This window comes from Mercurialis annua, linkage group LG8 (assembly GCF_937616625.2).
Source record: "Mercurialis annua linkage group LG8, ddMerAnnu1.2, whole genome shotgun sequence".
NCBI lineage: Eukaryota > Viridiplantae > Streptophyta > Magnoliopsida > Malpighiales > Euphorbiaceae > Mercurialis > Mercurialis annua.
This window is the reverse complement of record NC_065577.1, coordinates 32,832,239-32,844,024: the sequence shown is the minus strand read 5'-3', so window position 1 is coordinate 32,844,024 and position 11,786 is coordinate 32,832,239.

Below are 11,786 nucleotides of genomic sequence, written 5' to 3'. Positions count from 1 at the left end.
AATTCGGTTCAATTTTGTGCGTGGTTTTCAACTTGATTTATATTAGAACTTAGTTGGAAAAATAATTATGTCCAAAATCGAACCAAACCAAAAATGGATTTTGTAATATCAAACAAGTCGAATAAAATTGAATCAAATTAAACTTTTCTATTTTTTCAGAATCGAACTGAGCCAATATTTTTTGTTGAATAACATATCAAACCAAATTTGGTTTATTATAATTTAACTATAAAGATTATATCCAAAATCGAACCGAATTGAAAGATTAATTATTTAATAATATCAAACCGAACCAAATTTGGTTCAATTTTTACACACTAATGTCCATTTCCATTCTTACACTGAACCAAACTTCATACGCAAAACAATCTTTTTGTACTCTCATTTTCATTCCTTTCCATTGCCATTCTGACGCTTAACCTCGAACCAAACAACCCCGAAATATGCCCACTTGAATTAAAATAAGGCAAACACCAAAATACAACAACTCAAAAGTCACCAAGTGGATTTCTTTATAATTACAAGACAAAACCCATACGGAAGCCTCTACTTTACCATTTTTGTTCAGGTAGCCCCTGTATGTTTTTTTGTTCGTAAAGTCCCTCTACTTACCTTATTTGTTCTTCCAGTCTTTCAAATTATAAATTATAATCTTTTAAGTCATTTTTTATGTACCGGAAAAATCACAAATTGTAAGCAGAGGGACTAAAAAAACACAAAAAAGGATATAAAAATGTGATTCTGCAAAGTACAAAGATCCGGACGTGACGAACTTCGGTGTAGGGACTTTTCGAACAAAAATGATAAAATAAAGGGGCCTTCGTATGAGTTTTGCCTAATTACAATTTTTTTTAAATCATGGTATATTGATAAAATTCAAAATATTGATTAGGATTGATAAAAGCTATAAATGTTTGAAGTTTCCGAGTTATTAGGCTTTAAATATTAACTTTTGAGGTTATTATATGGAAGATTGTCCTTTAATTATGTGACTAAAATACAGTAGTTGATGGTCATGAAAATGATTGTTCACTTCATATTGAATTAAGGCTGGTTATTTCAAAAGTAAAACGGCACTGGTCTAGACTGGATCATGTTAAAGATTTAAAAATTACAAATGTTGTTATTATAGTTAGTTTATTGATTTAATAAATGCTTTTATTAGTTACTATTTTACTTAATTAAAAATAAAAGTTACATTCAATTATCTAATTTATCCATATTAAGAAGTTAATAAGTGTGATGTCTCTCTTCTCTTTTTTTTTTTCTAAAAAAAACCACAGCAGTCCATAGCTCTTGTTTTAATTCTTCTTCGGCTGCCGTCAATAGTCTAGGAACAATAGCCATCTTTTCTTTGATGTTATTTCAATTTCATATAGTATAATAAATAACCAAATTTTTTCATTTTTTTTTGATGAATTAACATTTATCGAGAAGCGCAAATCCAATTTAATTTTTTATAAATGAAGAATCAAAGATAGATTGAAGATATTTTAACAACAAAGATAAAATCGTTGATGTGCTATAATAGTTTTTTTTAATATTATATTTTGTTTGTTTGTTTTGAGAATTTTGTTTTGTCCTTTCTGTGTGAAAGGTTTGTTGTCATTTATAAGTGACAGGCATGTGTTGGTTGTATCCGATGTCACGGTTGTAGTTTCTGATTTCATAAATCAGCTTGCGGGTGATGGTGAAAATTGAGCGAATAAATAATTTATTTTTTATTTTCGTTAGTAGATATGCGAATCAAGTAGTATATTGTCTGTTTCATGTCAAGTCATCGAGTTTAATTTTCAAATTTTTCTCAATTTCTTACAAATTTAACTGTTTAATATTCGATTAATGAAATTTAATGAATTTTATATAAAAAAAAGAGTCAATAAGAATACATTGGGTCACATGCTATCCAATAAAACAATATATACATAGTTAAATCTTTTGCGGAATGTGTACATGCATTAAGCTTCAGGTCTTTAGCAAGACAACCGAAATGATTGTTCATTTTTGACATTTTACCGATAACATCAACAAATATCACAATAAGCTTAACCAATCCATGGCAATGTTCAGGGACAGAATTGCATAGGATAGAACAAGGCCGAAAGAATGCACGCTTTTGATCAAAATTGTTTCAAGATAGTTTAAATGCCAACCCCTACAAAGTTATTAATACATGTAAAAGAAAAGGCATTAGGAAAACAAACATTAAAAATCTACCCATAAAATTGTGATGACAGATTATGAAAATAAAACTTTGGGAGTCTGATTTTCATGGTAGTTTAAGATTGTTCACTCTGTTTTGATAATAAAAACAAAAATTTGGAAGTTTGATTTTTACGGTAGTTTTAGAGCGTAACTCTGTTTTGATAATTTGTATAAATCACTTTAATTAACTTCAATATCTCAATTATATCGTCAATTAAAAGTAAAAAGAATTTATTTTTCATATATTTCCTAAAACTATATAAAAAAATCAAATTATAAAGCTGCACAAATTTTAGAATGGAATTAGGAATGGGTGATTTTTGATTTTTATCCATAACACAAGAGAGTAATACATGACACATGAGAAATGGAATTCTTGTTTTATTTTGTGCTTCAAGCATGATTTTACAATTTTTTTTTTTAAATTTAGTTGTATGAAACTATGAGCAATAAATTTTAGACACATGTTACCCCTTTCTCAGGACTAAAGTTTAGACGATTAATTTGCACGGTTATTTTCCAAGCTTAAGACGTAGAAAACTAATCTAATGTGACCTTCTATTATCATTTTACAGCAACCATATAAATAAATAAACTAAATTATGATTCAAAATATTCACAGAAATTGTTTAGTTTGATTTAGGAATTCCTACTAATTTATTATTTTAAATCAAAAACTAAAAAATTAATTTATATTCACTTGTTCGGTTAATTGTAGAACAAATAAATACCGTCAAACACATTTTGCAATTTTAGTATAAACTTTCAACATTTGTATTTAAGGAATAAGAACTATTACTTTTTTAGAGATATTTATAAAATAAATTATAAAGTCCCGTTTTAATTTTTATTGTTCAAAATGTTACAAAACAAATCTACTAACCTTTTCATTTATTTTTTTTTTTTGCATTTTTTAGCTCAAACCGTTTTCCGATTTTTTTTGCATACATGGCAACTATATTAGAAACATGTATTGGCATATTAAATTCCATAATTGTAATAACATTACAAATAAAATCCTAACTTTTCGTTTTTTTTAACAATATAGCTTAAAAAAGAGGACAAATTTGCAGGAAAACGAATTTGGGCTACAAAATGCAAAAATGGAAAAAATTGAATTTGTTTTGTAACATTTTGAATAACGAGATTACATCGCTATAAAATTGAAATTTTGGTTTTTTTTGCCAATACCTTAATTTTTTAAAATTTAGAAAACTAAACAATTTTTCAATAAAAATTACTTAACGTGGGCGCTTAGTGGCGTAGTTATTGTCAGGTGTAGCTGCTACCTCCGACCGCAAGTTTTTTGGGATGAAACATCAATTACATAAAAATTATAAGAAGTGGAAAAAATATAGTAGTACTACTAAAAAAAACTTATGCCATTGTCCCAAAGAAGGAGAATACAAAAAAGTCCATGAGAACAACGTAAAACACAATCCAGATTTCGAAAGAAATTTATACCGAAATAGAAAAAGATGACTTAGAGAAAGAGTACAAGAAAAACTCTTGTGAGCGGAGGAAGGGCCTAGCGGAGGAGCCCAATTCGCTCAATCTTATGTCAACTTAGTGATTTACATCACCACTAAGCTTAACTAGGAACACCTTTTCTCACTAATAAACATCTCACTCGCTTATGGATGCATAAGACGTTGTGCAACATACAAAAATATAAGGATTTGTAGATACAATTAACTCATGCATGTGCTTGATTTATTAATGTCACGACCCAAATTATTGAGCCGAGACCGGCGCTAGGGAATGGGAGTGGTAGCTCCAAAACCCGTAGCAAGCCTAAAACCGTTATTAATTTTTCGCGAATTAAAACATATTATTATATATAAAACGTTTTCAGACATCTTCTTTAAATAATAATTCAAATATCGAAATATTGTATTTCTTTCCTGAAAACGTTTGCAGCACAATTCCTTAGAAACCAGGGTCTTACCGAGCGATATCTCATATCCAGCACCGCCCTGTTTCTGATCACAAACATAACCAATTCCTCTCAAGGCAATTGGTACTCAATTCAAACGGATAAAACATCACCTTTATAAATGACTTATTTATAAAATTATGTCAGAGTTTACTTTTCAAATACCGTTTGAAATGGAATCATAAACTTTATACTGACACCTATTGACTACTGCAGCTCTATAAAACTCATACTTTGTGTGAGCCAAAAGGGCTGCTGACACAAAGGAGATGGTCTGTCTGATCCGACTTCCACTATCTGCAAACATCAAAGTGAGGGGTCAGTATTTGGGAAATACTGAGTGAGTTTGCATTTACTAACAGTATTACATTAAAGACACAGCATCGCATTTTAAGAAAACGATATTATAAAACATATAACATGTATTTGATCCGTACGAAACTAATATCCTAGCATGCGACACATTTCCCGAATAATCATATCTTATTCAACCCAATCGTAAATATCAATTGCGAGTCCAACTCGCTGGTGGCCCAGCCACTAGATACGGGGACTTCCAGGCTACACCGTAGCCGAGTTCACTCTGCGTATCGAAATCATATATCCAATCGTAAGTTTCATATTCATCAACAGCTCCCAGCTGTGTCAAGTCATTTCTCAATACAATCATACTAGAAAGACTCGATACTGGTGATCACACAGCCTATTGACACCCAATAGGTAGCTAGTTTCTTCGGATCGCATACTAGTTCTCGTATATAGAAATTAAGAAAGCATGTAACGTTTCAATCAATTATATAACATGCGATGCGTATAAACAGTATATGTATATCTATACAAAATAACTTTATATATATAATACACGAAAGTAAAATGCAACTCACAGTGACCGCTATTCCAAAATTGCATTATCGTCAATTTATCACGTAGGTTCCGTGAGTCATATGATCTCGTAGCTATTCCGGTTCGTCGTCCTGATAGCTTGTCGATACATCCGTTTCCTATTCAAATTACTCATACGTTTAATTCATAAACGTAAATTGAATACTAAAGTCCTAAGTTATAAACTTAGGTTCTTTATATACTTCGAAACTCTAGTCGAACACGTTATGTTCGATACCCAAATTTCCCGTTTTCGAGGTTTGTAACCATTTTCAACATCCGACATATTCGAAGTCGAACGACCGGGTCGTAATGGGGCAAGAAAATGCCCAAACAGGAAAGCCTGTTGGCTGTGCGATCGCACAGAGGGCACTGTGCGTTCGCACAGCTGCCTCAGCTGTGCGTTCGCACAGCCTGGTGTGCGATCGCACACCATGCTGTGCGATCGCACACCATGCTGTGCATACGCACAGCACGGCTGTGCTTTCGCACAGCCCCGGAAATTTATTTCCGGGCTAATCCGACGTGCTCCGATGCCCCTAACGCGATCTACACGCTATTCTTGACAATATCCATTTCAAAAACGTCAATTAAAACGCGATTATAATTCGTTCGATTCGTTTAAGCGAAATAACCCTAATTTTCAATTCTCACAATAAAAACGTCAAGCTTACCTCAATTTGAAGCTTAACGATGAAAGAGAATCGAATTCTGAACGAATCTATATAAAGAACTCGCGATTTGGACGAGAAACGGCGAAACCGCGGCGGAACGAATCGATCGCCTTAAACCTTCTGTACGCTTCTTCTTCTTCTTCCCTCTGATCTCTTTCCTTTTCTTTATATAGATTGGCTAATTAGCCACTTTAGTCCTTCATTTCTTTAACTTAAACCATTTCTCTTTTAAACCTTCTAATTTAACCAAACGGTTAAATTATTCTTTTAATTCAATTATTGACGTATTATTTATATCCAAATAAATAATACTAACCCAAAATTATTATTTCCATCAATAATCTTTTAATTACTATTCTCGAGATTTAATTGGCTAATTTACACTTTAGCCCCTAAACTTTTCAAAAGTTGCATTTTAGTCCAAAACGCATCCGCGTCCAAATTTTAAAAGGTCTCCGATTGACCCGAAACTTTTACCACATATACTATAAGACATTTCGCGGACCTTGGCGAAATAATTCCATTTTCGTCCCAAAGTGACTAAATTACCACTTTGGTCCCTATACTTTATTTTGGGCTTTTCTTGACATTTTTCCTTACAATTCCAATTCTGACTTTAGAATTGAAATACATTATTAAATCCTTCACCATAATCCTTTACAAAACCAATCTGCTAAAACTTATTTATCTTAATTTTTTTATCAGAATTCTTTTTGATTTCGCCACTCTGGCGAATCCAGACTGGACACGTGGCCCAATTAGGTACTTAAATATTTTGGGGTATTACATTCTTCCCCCCTTATAAAAATTCGTCCTCGAATTTTCATATACTCTTCTCACCTTAATTCCATTTACATCTAGAATTCTTATTCATAATAGGAATACCGTGTTCGTTACGACACTGATTAGCGTAAGGAATCGTCATCTCACTTTCTGTACCTTTTGCACTTTGACTTCAGGTATCATTGACAATCTATTTTTGATTTCTTCTTTTTATTCTACAACACAATCCATGTGTTTGACATTTATTACTATAAACTCTTATAGTCGTACTTAAATTTTCAGTTCCATACTGATGTTCAATGTTAGCTCATATTAATGACGTCTTATCATCAAAGATGACGAAACTAGTAGTATTTATATATATTTACCATTCTCTGTCCTTAATTCTTTACTTTGGTTCAATACGTCTAACCCCATTATCATTCCTTGTTGAGTAATGTAAATACTCAATTAGCTCATGCTTCTTTATTTGTGTAGTCTCTTTCATATGGCCGTTATCACGGTTTGATCTTTGTTTATCATTGCATTGGGATCTTCATCCCATTATTCGTTATCCTCTTTGTATATCTTATACACTTATCTTATGCAACTTCATCCTTTATTATTTTCGCTTATCGATTGTCATATATGAGATATTTCTCATGTTGCATCTTTATAATGTCTTTGCTTTCCTCCTCAGCGCATCTCGTACGTTATGTACTACTTGCTTTTAATATCCACAGCATCGATCATTAATTGAGAGTTGTGGCCTTCTTTATTTGAATTTTCCCGACGTAGTGCGTTCTTAATCGTATACGTATCGTCTTATCGTATTCGTACTGTCATCATGGTCGCCTGTAAGCCGATCATATGCTGATGTCATCTCTATCGCATTTCGTATTTCTGATATTTCTTGTTTCGGCATTCTGAACGTCGATTACCAATTAGTAATGGTCGCAGCTTCTTTTGCCTGCCATATCGACGTAGTACATTCTCGATTACTTATATATCATCATACTGTACCCTTTACTGACATCTTAACTGTCAGTGGATCCATTCATATGACTCTATCATCTTTATCCCTTTTTGTTTCTATGCGTTAACGACTACATAGAATTCAATTCATTTGATCTTCTCGTCATCTTTTCACGTGACTTTCTCTTTTTCATTCCTCAATAACTCTTATCAAGTTTCTTGCGATATACGCGGTTATCCGTACTTTCCTTAACTCTGCTTACTTTAACTGATTTCTTATTATTCATAACCTTCTTTTGCGTCTTTATACTTTATCATGTACGTCATGTACCTTTGGTAATCCCTTGACCGTACGCCGGAAGTTAGTGGACCTACCGGTAGCATTTCTTGTGAGGAGGAGCGCATTTACCTCCTTACATGATTCAGAGCTATCTCTGCATCCTTCCTCAGATTGTGATATTTCCGTACATTGGATCAGAAATGTTCATTCCAGTACTCTTCAATATCAGATTCGTCTGATAATTCTTCCTCTCCGAAGTCCTTTTCCTGAGGATCCGCTTCTGGGAATGTATCAAACAAGTTTGATCTTGTCTAACACCTTTTAATCCTTTACACCTTTACGCTTTATTAATTCGTTTCATAATCGAATCTTTGAGGTGGAAGTTTCAACTCTTAATCCACCGATTGCAGTTCTTGTTATTTATGTCTCGATCTTTCTTATCGTATACTTCAACTGTTCATTTACATCATATCTTCTGGTCTAATAACCTTGATTCTTCCCGATTATTCCTTATCGGAATTAATGGTAGAAAGAATTTCCCAAATCGGGTCACAAACTTAGTTCATGTTATTTGGTCTTTCACCGCTCCAATTGCATGTCGGAACTAATTATAGGTTGAACCTTTCATCGACATCTTTATTGACATTACTGTTTGTCCGTCATCCGCTCGATGTATACAGCATCTTACTTTACTTTTTCTAAAGGTTTTGGCATACCACTTGATCCGCTAAACTCCTTTAGCTTTAACTTATCCATACCATTATCAAACCTTTATAGGTGTCTCTTCCTTTACGTTGATACTATCTCTGTACTCATCATCCTTTTATTGACACACAGTTACTTATATCAGTTGCTTTTACAGCTAACTAATCCATAATGACGTCAGGTTATTACGTCATTTCCAATGCCTATATATTCTCACTTTACTTTACTAAGTTCTCGTTGACTTTTATCTCGTTCTTGGACTCTACTAGCCAATTGGATTAGGGTGTATTCACTTTTGTTACCTCGATCTTTTTCCCGCGTCTCATATACTTGTTGCGCAACAGCACGCGATCGTGCAGTTCTTTGTTCATAGTATAGCGATTATATAAAGGAATACTGATAAATTCCTTAAAATATAATCCTTACTAATCTTCACGTCTAATCGATGCCCACGTACGTTGGACTCTAGAGACGTCTCCTTCCTTTAAACTTTCTAGGGTTACGTCTCTTATTGGAAGTCTTCTGAGTGTTCTGACTCATCGTAGACTAGCCAATTGCCAAAACATATACTCGCGTTGTATATGTTAAACGCATATTACTATCGTAGCTATAAGCATCTATATTGACCGAATTCAAGAAAATCAGTGTCCCCTAGATTTTCTTGATTACGCATCGCATCTTAAGTCTTGCGAGCATTCCACTCACATGGACTTAATCAAACATTAGAATGTCTACGTATAACACACATGTGTTATACGTCATTAATCAGATATGCTTCATTATCTGGGCACATATATTATTCTATTCATATATTATTCTGTTTAATCAAGGCTAAGTTCATATCCTAGAAGCATAACTTCTATGTTCTCGCAATTATACTTATTCGATCTTCTCGTAGCCTTGATCGCAACTTGCTCGCGAGTACTTCACTTCCTTCACAGAGTTATGGTCTAGGTATACTTACATAAAAACAAAACTCTTTGGAAACTTTCTCAAATAAAACATCTCATTTCGAGATTTAAATCAAAATTCCATTGAAACTTTAGCAAAATTGTGCACTAGGGTGATGACGTCTCTCATCCCCAAAGAGTTGCCACAGCTCACCTTTTGGTCAGAGCGTAATGCATATGATGCATGTACTATTAATGCATGTCTTCATTGATTATTCTTTCATTAATAATGTATGTAGTGATGCACTTCTATCAATGTCGTGGCAATCATACATTTCTATATCGGGTCTAGGCACAATTATGCTTTCAAAATTGTTAAACAAATAACTTTTTTTTTAAAAAAAATTATAAACATCGAGTTTTGTAAGTTCTCTAGACCTTCAAACTCTGTATCCAGAAAGTTCTTCAACTTCTGCCACTTTACATTCCTTCTTCATACTCTTCCCAAAGTTTCGATCGATCGAATTCAATAGCATCTCTTACGTTATAAGATGCTAAACACACATACATACATATCATCAAATCACATTCACAACAATTATACTCTAGTCATAGGAGGCAACACCTCTCCTAGAAACTTCATTTCAAAAAGCATATCTTATATGTATGTCTCATCAAAACAACATATGCGTATATACCTCGTATATACGTGTCACAAGAAACACATAAGTATTTCACAAATCAATCAATTATACTTATCGCAAAACAACAATGCAAACTACTTGGATCAGACAGAACTCAACTCTATAGCTGCAGTAGTTCCTAGATCACTTAACTGACAAAACATATATTAGCAGAGGTAACTGGACCAACTGCTCTGATACCACAATTGTCACGACCCAAATTATTGAGCCGAGATCGGCGCTAGGGAATGGGAGTGGTATCTCCAAAACCCGTAGCAAGCCTAAAATCGTTATTAATTTTTCGCGAATTAAAACATATTATTATATATAAAACGTTTTCAGACATCTTCTTTAAATAATAATTCAAATATCGAAATATTGTATTTCTTTCCTGAAAACGTTTGCAACACAATTCCTTAGAAACCAGGGTCTTACCGAGCGATATCTCATATCCAGCACCGCCCTGTTTCTGATCACAAACATAACCAATTCCTCTCAATGCAATTGGTACTCAATTCAAACGGATAAAACATCATCTTTATAAATGACTTATTTATAAAATTATGTCAGAGTTTACTTTTCAAATACCGTTTGAAATGGAATCATAAACTTTATACTGACACCTATTGACTACTGCAGCTCTATAAAACTCATACTTTGTGTGAGCCAAAAGGGCTGCTGACACAAAGGAGATGGTCTGTCTGATCCGACTTCCACTATCTGCAAACATCAAAGTGAGGAGTCAGTATTTGGGAAATACTGAGTGAGTTTGCATTTACTAACAGTATTACATTAAAGACACAGCATCGCATTTTAAGAAAACGATATTATAAAACATATAACATGTATTTGATCCGTACGAAACTAATATCCTAGCATGCGACACATTTCCCGAATAATCATATCTTATTCAACCCAATCGTAAATATCAATTGCGAGTCCAACTCGCTGGTGGCCCAGCCACTAGATACGGGGACTTCCAGGCTACACCGTAGCCGAGTTCACTCTGCGTATCGAAATCATATATCCAATCGTAAGTTTCATATTCATCAACAGCTCCCAGCTGTGTCAAGTCATTTCTCAATACAATCATACTAGACAGACTCGATACTGGTGATCACACAGCCTATTGACACCCAATAGGTAGCTAGTTTCTTCGGATCACATACTAGTTCTCGTATATAGAAATTAAGAAAGCATGTAACGTTTCAATCAATTATATAACATGCGATGCGTATAAACAGTATATGTATATCTATACAAAATAACTTTATATATATAATACACGAAAGTAAAATGCAACTCACAGTGACCGCTATTCCAAAATTGCATTATCGTCAATTTATCACGTAGGTTCCGTGAGTCATATGATCTCGTAGCTATTCCGGTTCGTCGTCCTGATAGCTTGTCGATACATCCGTTTCCTATTCAAATTACTCATACGTTTAATTCATAAACGTAAATTGAATACTAAAGTCCTAAGTTATAAACTTAGGTTCTTTATATACTTCGAAACTCTAGTCGAACACGTTATGTTCGATACCCAAATTTCCCGTTTTCGAGGTTTGTAACCATTTTCAACATCCGACATATTCGAAGTCGAACGACCGGGTCGTAATGGGGCAAGAAAATGCCCAAACAGGAAAGCCTGTTGGCTGTGCGATCGCACAGAGGGCACTGTGCGTTCGCACAGTTGCTGTGCGATCGCACAGCTGCCTCAGCTGTGCGTTCGCACAGCCTGGTGTGCGATCGCACACCATGCTGTGCGATCGCACACCATGCTGTGCATACGCA